This window comes from Schistocerca piceifrons, chromosome 2 (genome assembly GCF_021461385.2).
Source record: "Schistocerca piceifrons isolate TAMUIC-IGC-003096 chromosome 2, iqSchPice1.1, whole genome shotgun sequence".
NCBI classification, from domain to species: Eukaryota; Metazoa; Arthropoda; class Insecta; order Orthoptera; family Acrididae; genus Schistocerca; species Schistocerca piceifrons.
In genome coordinates this window covers 306,043,056-306,057,326 of record NC_060139.1, presented here as the reverse complement: position 1 = coordinate 306,057,326, position 14,271 = coordinate 306,043,056, and the positions used below count along the sequence as shown (strand labels likewise).

The window sequence follows — 14,271 nt, the reverse complement described above, 5'->3', positions numbered from 1 at the left end:
TTGCAATTGCCAAAAGCAATTTTATATGCACCAGATCCTTCAGCTTCTGTATGAGCTTGAGCTTCTGTTTGACTCCAAGTAATGAAAAGTGCGAAGTCATCCACATGACTGCTAAAAGGAATCCGTTAAACTTCGGTTTCGTGATAAATTTGTCAAATCTAAAGGCCATAAATTCAACTAAATATCTAGGAATTACAATTACGAACAACTTAAATTGGAAGAAACACATAGGAAATGTTGTGGGGAAGGCTAACCAAAGGCTGCATTTTTTTTGGCAGGACACTTAGAAAATGTAACAGATTTACTAAGTAGACTGCCTGCACTACACTTGTCTGTCCTCTTTTAGAATACAACTGCGTGGTGTGGGATCCTTACCCAATAGGATTGACAGAGTACATCGAAAAAGTTCAAAGAACGACAGCTTGTTTTGAATTATCATGAAATAGGCAAGAGAGTGTCACTGAAATGATACAGGATTTGTGGTGGACATCATTAAAACAAAGGCGTTTTTCGTTGTGATGGAATCTTCTCACAACATTCCAATCACCTACTTTCTCCTGCAAATGCGAAAATATTTTGTTGAGACCAACCTACATAGGGAGAAATGATCACCATGATAAAATAACAGAAATCGGAGCTCGTACAGAAAGATACAGGTGTTCGTTCTTTCCGCGTGCTACGCAAGAGTTGAACAATAGAGAATTGTGAAGGTGGTTCGATGAACCGTCTGCCAGGCACTTAAATGTGATTTGCAGAGTATCCATGTAGATGAAGACGTAGATGTTTGTGCTTTCATTGTCAGAGCTCAAGATACTGCTGATCCATCATAGTTGGAACAGTCAGCAAAACAGTCTGACAAATCTTATTCCAGCATGGCTTTTTCTTTTTTAGTCTTGTGGCTGGTTTGTTGTGGCCCATCATGAATTCCCCTTCTGTGCCCACCTTTTCATCCTGGAGTAGCATATGGGTGATCTGTGGTAGATCTGACAACAAAATACAGTGCTGGTATAGGCACAAGCATTTTGGAGCACAGTGGTAAGCCCATATTGTTGAACAAGGGGCTATGCAGCAGACAACCCCTACATGTACCTATGTTGACCCAATGAGATAGTTAATTATGATTGCAGTGGGCACTGAGTCATTGACATTGGACTGTGGTTGAATGGAAATGTGTTGCTGTTACTTACATTACCTCACTCTGTTTACAAGCATAGCCTCTCCTTCTTTTACCAACATTGAGCAGGCAACACCTTGCCTCTCACTCCTTTGTTTATTATTATTTAGCAGGCAACACTTTTACTACTCTGTTACACATTACCATCGTTTTACAGCCATCCTTGCTGCTCTGTAATTATTTCCTCACATACATTCTTATTGAAACATTTTCTCATTTCCTGACACAAATATTCTTCTTACAACATATTACCATTATTTTACAGACAGCCTTGCTGCTCTGTATCATACCTTAACCTCCCTTACCAAAACAACCTCCCGAGGTTCTCACGCCATTGAGCAGGCAACACCTTGCCTCTCAGTCCTTTACTGACATTATGCAGGCCACACCCTGCCTCTGTTCCCAAAACAATCTCCTTGTACTCTCTCTAACGCTAGATAGTGAAGAAAGAAATATTATAGTAAAAAGTTCTGAATGAAATAAGGGGAAGGTTGACAATACGAAATGAAATAGTATTGTCATACGGCTTGAGACCTAGTGTTCATCACGCACTTAGCTCTGCAAAGAGTGCAAAGCCCGCTGAGGTATTGTCGTCTCTTTAACGCTCCTAGATAGTGAAGAAAGAAAGATCATAGTAAAAAGTTCTGAATGAAATAAGGGGAAGGTTGACAATACGAAATGAAAGGAAATAGTATTGTCATATGACTCGAGACCTAGTGTTCGTCATGCACTTAGCTCTGCAAGGATGCAAAGCCCTCTGAGGTATTTTCGTCTCTGACGCTCCTAGATAGTGAAGAAAGAAAGAAGATAGTAAAAAGTTCTGAATGAAATAAGGGGAAGGTTGACAATATGAAATGAAAGGAAATAGTATTGTCATATGACTCGAGACCTAGTGTTCGTCACGCACTTAACTCTGCAAAGAGTGCAAAGCCCTCTGAGGTATCACTTAAGTCCTGTAATTTGTCATCAATCATTTCTCTGACGCTATCCAGCTCAGACGGATCCACTTCTTTACCTCCACTGTACTCATTGTAGCCTTCCATCAGTTTTGTCGTCTTGCAAATACGGATTGGAAAGTCATTCAGTTCTGTATCGTCACATGGTCTCTTACTTTTAAAGGGTATTGTTATAAGGTTACCATTAATTCTAACCATTACATCATTTATCCCGAAATTTACCCATCCTTCATGTTTACTAAGAAAATCAGCACTCACCAGCATGTCTACGCTTAGTCCACTTATTACTAAGAAGTTCTGCTTAATTACTACCCCCTTTACAACTATGGGTAGGAATACTTCTTGCTCTACAACCTTCTTGGTTTTTCCTGTTGCTACAATTATATTTAAGCCACTTACTGGCATCTTTACTACTTGTTTATTATCTAGGAGTCCATTCACAAAATTTTGTGACACAGCACACACCTCTGATCCTGTACTTATTAAACACTTTACCTTTTCATTTAATACACTGAACTCTATTATTGGCTGTCCTAAGTACTCTTTTTTGATTTCAGGTTTTACTTCGTCTAATAAATCCTGCACCGTTTCCCTTCTGTCAAAACCTGTCTTGTGGGTGGATTATTAGTGGCAGCTCCTACCAGTCTGTCCACTAGTGCTAAATCAAAACATCTCTCTAGTGTTTCTCTTCCTTTACTCACCTCTGTTTCTGCGACCCTAACCCAGGTGTCGTCAGCAATATATATATCCTCCACTTCTTCCTTCTCCTCTTCTTCTTCACGACCCTCAACTGCTTCAGATAACCTATTAAGCACATCTTAGACTTCTGCTTCATTTCTGTTTCCACCACTGTCAGACAGATCCTCATCTGTTTCGCTGTGCAGATTTACCTTCACCTCCTGATTCAAAACCTTATTATCAGTACTTATTTCTTCGACAAGCGTGTTCTTATTCTTATTGTTAATATTACTGTGCCCCATTAACTCTACTTTAATTAATTCTGCTGTCTCTTGTTGCTCCCTGTTATTCTTCCCTTCTTTTGTAGCAACTATATTAATGCTAGGTGGTTTTACTGGTGCCTTTCTTATGGATGGTTTTGCCAGCGGGTTTAACTGGGAATGCCGTTGTCTACGAACGCTAGCATAATCGTAGACAGCTACAAGTTTTCCGGCCGCGGTGTGTCACCGCTAACTGATGTCCTTCGCCAGTTGGTTGCATCACCTCTTGACATCTGTCGGCTGTCTCCATACTGCCCCTGGTCACTGACCCGATTATCATATGTCCTGCCTCTCCCTCGTGACCTACCTTCTCTCTGCACACTCATTCTGCTGATGTTTGCATCAGTGCAATTGTCATTCTGTCTAACAGGAGGGCGATACTCTCTTCTCGCGCTTTCCTCCTCTTTGAGTACTGATTCAACGCGTTCTAGATATTGTACAAATTTATCTACATTGTCTCTAGGTGTAGATATTATTTTATTCTTCCAATTCCAAGGTAACTTATTTTCTACCCCCAAAATGATTTGCTCCATTTCTACTTTATTACTAAGATAGGATAGAGTAGTTACCCACCTTTGTACAAATCTTTTTATTCCTTCTTTCTTGGGGTCATATTTTTCCCCAGACCAGAAACTGTTAAGTACATCCATTTGCTTTCGCTTACCCCAGCACTCCTCAAAGAAGCGTGTTTTTAAGTTCCTGTAATTTAGTATTTTTTTCTGAGGCCAAGTTCCCCCAGATTCTTGCCTCCCTCATTAAGCTTGAAGTAATAAATCCGATCTTCTGCTTATCACTCCACACTTTAGGCAAGATATCCTCAAAGTCATTCCAAAACTCACGTGGATGTACACTTTTATTGGGATCAAACTTGAGAAACTGTCGATGGGTGACATAAGCAATCTCAGTGCACCCATATGCTGTGAGTTCATTCACTGAGAGCACAACGGTCAGTGGAATGCTGAGCAATGGAAGCCCTACATTTGACAGACAGGCAAATCCATGCACTACCCAAATGTCATCTATGGGTAACAGTAAAGTCCAAATCACAATCCAGGAGAACACCAAGTAGTGCAGTGTTGTCATCAATAGATACACTGAAGAGTGTGCTTTATTAAACACCGGCTGGTGTACAAGTGAGACCCTAGCAGTCCTCAGCAGCTATTACATCTGAGACTGGTGTTTTACCATGTTACGCTGTGCCAGCAGGTGTATCCTTCCACATCATCCCTAGCGACCATGTGCATAATTATGAGGGTAATCCCAAAAGTAAGATCTCCTATTTTTTTATAAGTACATAGACCCGTTTATTTCTACAATGGTTTACATCAGTTTACAGCTTGAACATTTAGCTATTTTTCGACATAATCACCATTTCTGTCGACGGTTCAATCCCGCGTCCGGCCATCCTGATTTAGGTTTTCTGTGATTTCCCTAAATCTCTTCAGGCAAATGCCGGGATGGTTCCTTTGAAAAGGGCGCGGCCGACTTCGTTCCCTAATCCGATGAGACCGATGACCTCGCAGTTTGGTCTCCTCCCCCAACACAACAACAAACCATTTCTGTCGATGCACTTTTGTAGATGCTGTGGCAGTTTTTGTATGCCCATGTAATACCAACTCACACCATGCTGTTCAGAAAGTTATGAATCACTTCTTTCACCTCATTGTCGGAGCTGAATCGCTGGGACCACAATTAACGCTGACGGGTACTGTGAGACTCTGAAAAAACTCAAACGGGCAATTCAGAACAGTTTCAGTGGAACATAATCACTCACCCACCCTATAGTCCTGACTTGGTGCACGGTGACTATCACCTGTTCCCTAGGTTAAAAGAACATTTGGCCGGAAAGCGATTCAGCTCCGATGACGAGGTGAAAGAAGAGGTTCATAACTTTCTGAACAGCATGGCCGCTAGCTGGTATGACATGGGCATACAAAAACTGCCACAGCGTCTACAAAAATGCATCGACAGAAATGGTGATTATGTTAAAAATAGCTAAATGTTCAAGCTGTAAACTGATGTAAACCATTGTAGAAATAAACAGGTCTATGTGCTTATAAAAAAATAGGAGACCTTACTTTTGGGATTACCCTTGTATATTGATTGATCCATTGAGATATCCAGTGTGATTATATGATTTATGAGAGGTTTTTATACTACAGCATTAATGTTAGATATAGAATAACCTAGAGCATTAATAAGTTTCTTTGAAGATACTTTTCCATGATGTAGAAGGAGTTGTCCAACAACAAGTTCTGTAAAAATTAGTCTTAAACTCCTCTGTATTACCTACAAGGCATTTAATATGCTCTGGCAGGTTGTCGAATACATGTGTACCCATTTATCTGACTTCTTGAAGTCTTCCTGGATCTTGTTTTTGGTGCTAGTGCTATATTCATACTTTTCACTATTTTTTGAGAAAACAGAAATACTGGTAAGTTTAGTTCAGTGATTTGCATGCTTTATGTATCACAGTTATGATGTCTTGCTATGAAGTGTCAGCTTTACTATTATAGTAGAAAACTATGGCACCTTCTGACAGTTTACATGATGGCCTTAAGCTACCCATTTTTGCATACAACGATTTATTTTCTCTGTCTGTCAGTCAGTTTGTCTGTCTCCCCTCCAACATCAAACTGCATTTATATTGTGAAGCAGCTGCCAAAAATGCTAAGTATTTTGAAAGATCTCAGCAGAATGTTCTAAAAAGCAACCCTAGACATAATTATTATAACCATGTTTCTGTATTATGAATTTCCCCAAAAATGATTCCATAACTCTTTAGTGGGCTGAAATATGAAGAATAAACTAGATTCTTAGTTTTTAAATCACATGCGTCAGAAATCATATGCTCTGCATACGTAGATGAACTAAATGCTTCATTATCTCTAGACAGTGGGTTTTCCATTTAGATTGTAATGTATCTGTACTTCTGAAAACTTAGCATTTAGGTTATGGCACTCTATGAGAATTACTGAATTGTGTATACTGAGTCTTGTCGAAATTTATTTATTATTCATTTGCCTTGAACCATCTGTTGGCATTTTGAAATATTTCATTAACTTCCTTTTCAATGAGGGGAAGTGGTATTACCCCATGGATGTCAAAATTAATCATGAAGAAAGCAAGCATTCAAACATCCTCTCCCTGCACATAAATTTTAATAATTCTCATAATTTAAGTACATGTGCCCTGCACTCAAAGGCCCCTGTAGTTAACCTTGAGAGGCTGATTGCTGTGTTTTTTTACCACCACCACCACCATCATAGATAAATTGATGTCTCTTCTAACATATATAAATCTGGTGATGCTCCTAATTAAATTTGGTGAGAGAGTATGATAATGATCATGGCCGCAGAACATGTGGATTTACACGACCTTCATACTTGAAACTAATAGATACAGTTCATCATGAGGGCATTAGAAATATGGGTCATCCAAGATTCGTACACTGAAATTGGTGAGCTGCCACTATCCATCTTGCAGCAGGTCCTCATAATGAAACATGGTGCAGATTCTGACCACTTTGCAGTCACTTTTGAAGTTTACTTTCTAACATCTTCATTGTATGGTCAGCAGTCTATGTAAATGATGTTAATGTGTTGTGGAACTCAGAAACGTATTTTGTACTTGTGTATTATAACTTTTCCAGAAATCTACCTTCCCACGGGGCTCACGCCTCTTTTGTTAATATGTGCTTGGCTAACACGTGGCCCCAGCCTTCACAGTGCTATTCCCCTTTCTATGCTGAAAGTCCATTCTTTTCTTTCCTCAGCCTTTCCACTGGGTAGTCTTCTTGGTGCCAGCCATGCTTGGATATGGTTTATAATTTTGAGCATTCACGTCTCCCTCTCCCTCTCTCCAAAAATGGGAACTGAGGGCTTTGTTTTTTCCAGGGAGCTCCACCAGCAGTGGTTGGGTGTGGGTATGGCAATGCTGGGTTTCCCAGACTGGCCAGTGCTGCCAGACCTTTTCTATGATAAAATCTGGGTGTACTTCAGGGACCATTGTTAGATGTGGTGGCGGAACATTGTGTGTTTTAGAGAGTGGGGGCCTTGGCTTCATTGCTGAGATGCCAAGGAAGGCACACACACACACACACACACACACACACACACAACCTGTGCTATATGCTGATAAAGTGAATGGGTGTTGAGGTAGAACAGTCACTAGTGGGCAACCTGTGGGGTACCTTGTGTCCCCCAATTTGTGTAAGGCTTGCTCAAGCATGTAAGGCTGTCTTTGGGTTGACATTTGTTTCTGTAGTGGCTCGTGGGATCCCTATGCAAATGAAGTGGATCAACCTTTGTTCCATTGATGCCCACACGGCCTCTTTCTAAAGGAAAGCACTAGCACAGTGTGAAGTGGTAAAACCCCACAGCATTTACTTCCCTGACTATGCTGTGGGAGGAATGTAGGGTTAAGAGGCAAGGAGAGAAGTACTCATCACAATACTTAGTTTACTCTAGGACTGATATAGATTCCTTTTTTTAATATAAAGCCATTGTTTTTTTGGTTGAACATGCTGAGGACAGGTTAGGAGAAGTAGCAGCAATTTCGAAAATGAGAAGTGGTTCAGTTCCGATTAAAATGGCATGTCCTACACAGTTGTGGGTGCTGCTCGTGTGCGACAGTTATGTATCACCCAGTAACAGTCTCAATATGGTGCAAGGTATCATCTTCCACCACAACCTCCTTTTAGAGACAGATGATGAGGTACATGCTAATTTGGAGTGACAGGATGTGTTTCATATGTCATGTACAGTGGCAACCAAAGGACAATAGGGGTTGATACTAGGGTCTTCATCTTGCCCTTTGAAATGACTCATTGCCTGAAAACATCAAGCTGATGGAATGTCTATGTGACGTGAAACTGTATGTTCCCTCTCCCATAGAGATAGATGACGTGTGGCTAGGGCCTCCCGTCGGGTAGACCGTTCGCCTGGTGCAGGTCTTTCGATTTGACGCCACTTCGGCGACCTGCCCGTCGATGGGGATGAAATGATGATGATTAGGACAACACAACACCCAGTCCCTGAGCGGAGAAAATTTCCGACCCAGCCGGGAATCGAACCCGAGCCCTTAAGATTGACAGTTTGTCACGCTGACCACTCAGCTACCAGGGCGGACTCCCTCTCCCATGCATGTGTCGTCACATTGTAATGCCAGCCCTGTCTGCAGGGATTACATCAGTTGCACACAGATGCCCACCCCCCTCCCTCCCTCTGTGTCAGCCGTGGGGGCATGCCACTCCCCCTGTTCACCGGACTGCACTGTGTCTTGCAAAGAGAAAAGAAGCTCCAAGAATACAAGACCCTCCACTTGACCGACTCGTGTATGAGGGGGCCATAAAGAAATATGATCATTTGCATCCTGTATATATGATTAAGATGTTTGCTACAGCTACAGTGATATCATCCTCTGTGGTGACAGAACCCCCTGACCTTTGAGCCTTCCACATTGGGCCCTTGGGGCTTCTCAACTATACGTGCTCCCGTGGTGGTTGGGGGCCCTTCTCCTACTGTTTCCCTGTAGGCACTTTGGGAGCATTGACTCCCCAGTCATGGGGATGTCGATCCCCATTCCCACCCAACCAGAGAAGCAACAGCCTCCTCTGGTGTTTCTTATCAGGAAGGAGTTCCTCAGGAAGCTCCCCTCCCAGGATCCTGCTGATCTGCAACAAGATACCAACGAGTAGCTGAAGGAGACACAGGTTGCTTGTCATAGAGCTTCGTGCTCCTTCCCTGCCCATGAAACTAGGGCAGACAAGCCAGTATTGAACTCAAAGGAGAAGAGAGACAAAAAGATGTCCTCAAAGACAAAGAAGATTTCTGATGATCCCTATACCACCAGACCCCACATATTCCAAATCAGTACCTGAGGAGGAGTTCCCAATGCCCCTATGACACTGGATCCCCCTACCTGACCTGATTCAGAATCAGTGTGTGTTGATGCTATATCCTCACAACTGGTGGGAGTAGGTGACCCTAGGGCATACTTGCCTCCTTGGTCTCTTCACACCCCCACAGGATACCAACAGATTGATTCTCCAGTGGAACTATAGTGGTTTTTACCACTACCAGGCTGAGCGCCAATGTGTCTTATGTTTCTCCCACTTCTGCATTGCTCTCCAGGAAACTTGGATTCCAGCATTGCAAATCCCTATACTGTGCATTTATTGGGGCCATTTTAACAACTGAGTTGATTACAACAGAGCATCAGTTGGAGTTTACACATATGTTCTGGACTCTGTCTGAAGCAAACATGTGCCACTTGACACAACTTTGGAAGCTCTGGGTCTTCATGTGAGGATGTCTGTTGTGGATTTTACCATCTGTAAAGTGTGCCTCCCTCCTAATAGTGAAGTGTCTCAGACAGTGTTGTCTGCACAGATTTCTCATCTCCCTGTACCGTTCATCATTTTTGTGACTTCAATGATCACAACCCTTCGTGGGATGGAACTATGACCTCCATAGTAAAGCTACTGAAACTTTATTGTTGAGCTGGATTTTTGTCTTTGTAATACAGGTACCCTCATCTGCTCCAGTCTGACATACAGATATTATTCAGCCATTCCATTTGCAACACTATTCTTTTCCTTTCCATCCATTGGCCAGTCAATGATGACCTGTGAGGCAGTTGTCATTCTCTGATCATCCTGTCTCTCCCTCAGCATCACTTGGCTGGGTGTCCACCCAGATGGGCTCTCAACAATTCTGACTGGGATGCCTTTTGCCTTTAGTACCCTGTCAAGAGAAAGTATCAAGGCGGCTGTCCAGAACACAACTGCAGCCATTCTCACAGCAGCGGACTTGGTGATCTCCTATTCCTTGGGATCCCTGTCGGAAGACAGTACCTTGGTGAGCATCTGAAATAGCCCTGGCCAGTAGAGGTTGTAGATGTGCTCTCTTAATGCCATACACGACATCCATTGACGGAGAATCTCATTGGCTTTAAATGGTGCCATGCCCAGGTCCACTGCCTAACAAAACAACACAAACAAGAGTTCTGGGAATGGTATGTTAACTACCATTCAACAGCATACTCCTCCTCCACAGGTTTGGGTGAAGGTACAATGCCTCTATGGACACCAGTCCTCAACATGTGTACCTAGTGTCTCCCTGATTGGTGTTGTGTACAGCAGCCCAGTGCTGTCACTGAACATTTTGCTCTGCATTTTGTTTGGGCCTCTGGGTCTGAGAATTATCAGTCTATACTTCATGTCCTCAAACAGCAAGTAGAGTGAATTTGTTTATCTAGGCCATATAATGCTCTGTTCAGTGAGTGGGAATTCTTCAGTGCCATAGCCCTTTTCACTGACACAACTCCAAGGTTAGATTGCATCCACAGCCAAATGCTGAAACACCTATTGGTAGATTGCCAAGGTCACATCCTTGCCATTTTCAACCTTATCTGGGGTGAGGGTGAGTACCCGTCTCAGTGGTAACAAAGCATGATCATCCCAGTACTGAAACTGGGTAAACACCACCTTGATGTGGACAGCTATTGTGCCCAGTTAGTCTTAGTAATGTTTTCTGGAAGTTGCTTGAATGAATGGTGAGCTGGTGGCTTTGTTGGTACCTTGAGTCTCGGGGTTTTTTGGCTCCATCCGAGGTTGGTTTTTGCCAAAGCCATTCTACTGCCGACAATTTGGTCTGCCTGGAGTCTGACCTCCAATCATCTTTTGCATGGTGCCACCACTAATCACTGTCTTTTTTTGACATGCAGAAGTCTTATGACACCATATGGCACCATCACATCCTTCTTACCCTACATTCCTTGTCGCACCGTATTTTCCAGCTTCAAGTTGGAATTTTCTGCAGTGCTCCTCTCATATACAGACAAATGGGGTCCCACAGTGTGCCCCTTTTTCTAGTTGCTGTCAATGGTCTAGCTGCAGCTGTGGTGTCTACAGCGTCACATTCCCTGTATGCTGATGAATTTTGCATTTACTATTGCTCTCCAATGTGGGCGCTGCTCAATGCCAGCTGCAGGGTGCCATACAAAACACAAAGCCCTGGGCTGTCACCTGTGGCTTTTGGTTTTCAGCTGCCAAGACATGTCTCTTTCCCATCTTCGCCTACCTAAATGAACGTGCTGGTCACAACTTATAGATTTCACTGCTTCAGTAACAACAGCCTACACACAGAGGCTGGGACCCTCTCCTGTAGATCAGGGGCCAGCTGCTCAGCTGTGCAACACACATTTGCCACTTCCCTACAGTGTCCTCCTTCATGGTAAGGAGATCCACCTCCCACAACAGAGACCCAGGACTGGAGTCACAATCACATTTCGCATACTGTGTCTGCTCTGAACTCCAACTCCCCTACTGTCGCCTCCCATCAGGGATCAACTGTGTATGCACCCGTGGTGCATACCCAGTCCTTGTATCTGTATCAACTAATCCTTTGGACTGAAAGACTGTTGAACCCATGGTTTTTTGTTGCCAGTGCCTGGTCATCCTTGATGCTTTACTGGGTTCAGGAGAGGTATACAATGATGAGCCTATGGTCGACAGATGAACTGATTTTGCCTACACTCATGCAAGGTGCAGTGATCAGTGCTCCCTGCCAAATGGATGAAGTGTATTCAGTGCAAAATTGGTGGCCATCGCTCGAGCCCCCAGTCACGTTCGTTCTTGCACCAGTGAGACGAATTGCCAGTGACTTCTTGACAATGTTCACTCTGTCGACCAATGCTACAGTTGGTCATGGATGTGCAAGATATTTTCTCTGATCTCCATCGAGCTGGACTGTAGGTTGTCGTTGTCTGGACCGCAGGATATATTGGAATCCAGGAAATTATCATGCTGCCTGGTTGTCCAAGTTGGCTACCAGGATGCTGACTTTGGAGGTGGTGGTGCCAGAGCCGGACCTTCAGTTGACACTACTCCATCAGTTGTTGTAGGCTTGGAATATGGATTGGTGTCCCCTAGTGTCTCTGATCAAACTGGGAACATTGAAGAGGTCCACAACTATGTGGCAGTCTTCTCTCCGTGCTCCTCACAGGGAATCTACCATTATTTTTTGACTTGGTATTGGGCATTGGCCATCTTAAGGTGAAACCTTAAACTTGCTGCCTCTTGTGCTAGCAGACAACACCAAAGTTGCTAATCTGGTCTTAGTTTTACTTCTCTTTGTGAGGTAGGGAACATTGGCCTCATTGGGTGCTTCAGGGATTGGAAGGCTGCCCATTGCCAGCTCCAATCCAGGGGGGGCCCATGGCTGCTGTAGCTTGGTGGGCTAGCTTGGCTCCTGTCCTTCCCACCTTTTTAATTCTTCTCATTCTTTTACATCTGTTGTTGATTTACTATCTTGTCATTGTTGTTCTCTTTCCTGAGATTTTATCAACTTGTCTATGTTGCCAGTTTTTGTGTGGTAGTGGAGGGTTGGGAAACACTGGTTGGATGCAAAGTGTGCACCTCCCATCACATAACATGTTCCGGGGGTCTTCAGCAGCTTTCTTGATGAGACAACTCATCCACCTTTACCCTCTTACCCCTCTCTCACTTCTACTTGCTTCTCTCTCTTGATTCACAGTTGCAGTTGGGTTCCTCAGGATTTGCTTTCTGTATTCTTCCTCTCTGCGGACTGTTCCCATCCTGGCACATATAGGATGGAGCTCTGTAGTTTGGTCCCTTTCACCCCGTCACTCCAATTCGGAAATCTAATAACACATCTTTAAGAATCAAGATGATTTCCATAAGCAGCAGTCATGTGAAACCCAGCTTGCTTGCTTTCTTTGCTTCTTCTTCTTCTTCTTCTTTCTTTTAGTGTTCAACCCTGAGGTTGGTTTGCACCAGAGTGCCATTCCTCTCTTCTGTCCATCTTCATTTCCACGTATGTCTTACATCCAACGTCATTCATGATCTGTTGCATGTATGATATCCTTGGTTGCCCCCGCCGATTCCTTCCCTCAATAGCTCCTTCTGCTAATGTTCCAATTGTTCCTTTGACATATAATTTGCATAGTGTTCATGACAAAACTAGAGAAATTCCGTGTGATTACAGAGGATTTGCTTTTGATACCTAAAAGACAGTAGATAGTGGAGCTCAGATTCGTAATACCATTTCTTGTATTTCAGAAGGCCTTCAACACAATTCCACACCTCAATATAAAGAGAATGTGTATAGATCAAACATTGCAACAGATATGTGATTGCAATGAAGGTGCCCTGACAAGTAGTACATTGTTCTTAATCGGGAGATCATGTCAGAAGTGAAAATAATTTCCGGTATACAAGGTTGTTTTATAGTACCATTACTGTCCACATTGTGTATAAATGACAAGGTACATATTGTATTTGAAGCTCTGAGACTGTTTGCAGATGATGATGAGATTACAGGGAGGTGAAATTAAGGAAATATTTTTGAAATGGAGACAACCTTAAAGATGCTCAGTTGTTGGTGGAGTGGACATCGAACATAAATACAGTAAATGTAATCTGAATAAATAAAAGGACTTGATATGTTTTGGCTGGGCCATTGGTTATGGATCAGTGGACTCAGTCTCAATCTGCATGTATCTGGGAGTATTTGTCTGAGTAAATCAAAGTAGAATTACCACATAAATCTAGCCGTGGGAAAAAGCAGGGTAACAGGATACTAAGTTAAAATAGTTCACACAGGACAGAACCCATGTTTGACCATTTCTTGAGTATTATTTGATGGTCTTTCGCCCATGCAAAATTGGATTAAAGAAGGTGAGAGAGAAAATTTAAAGAAAAGTTGTGTAGTTCATCACAGATTCATTTAGTCAGTAAATAAGTTTTGTAAAAATGCTGTTCAAATTACAGGTAGGGATACAAAAAGCTTATAACTTCCTCTGACATATAATTTGCATAGTGTTCATGACAAAACTAGAGAAATTCCATGTGATTACAAAGGATTGCTGAAAATCTTTCTTCCTGCATAGCATCCTCACAACTGAGTGAGGTGGTGCAGTGGTTAGCGCAGTGGATTTACATTTTGGAGGATGGTGGTTCAAATCCCTATCCAGATTTAGGTTTTCCATGATTTCCCTGAATCACTTAAGGCAAATACCAGTCTGATTCCTTTGTTAAAGACAAGGCCTATTTTCTTCCCTTTCCTTGCCAACCTGGGCTTGTGCTCTCTCTGTAATGAGTTTGTAGTCGATGAGATGC

General features: G+C 42.8%; 1 protein-coding gene across 1 annotated transcript in view; it reads left to right on the top strand.

The window, feature by feature from the left end:
• The window catches only part of LOC124777758 (39S ribosomal protein L2, mitochondrial), a 52,481-nt gene that overhangs the window by 16,602 nt on the left and 21,608 nt on the right, over positions 1-14,271 (top strand). The window lies entirely within an intron of this gene.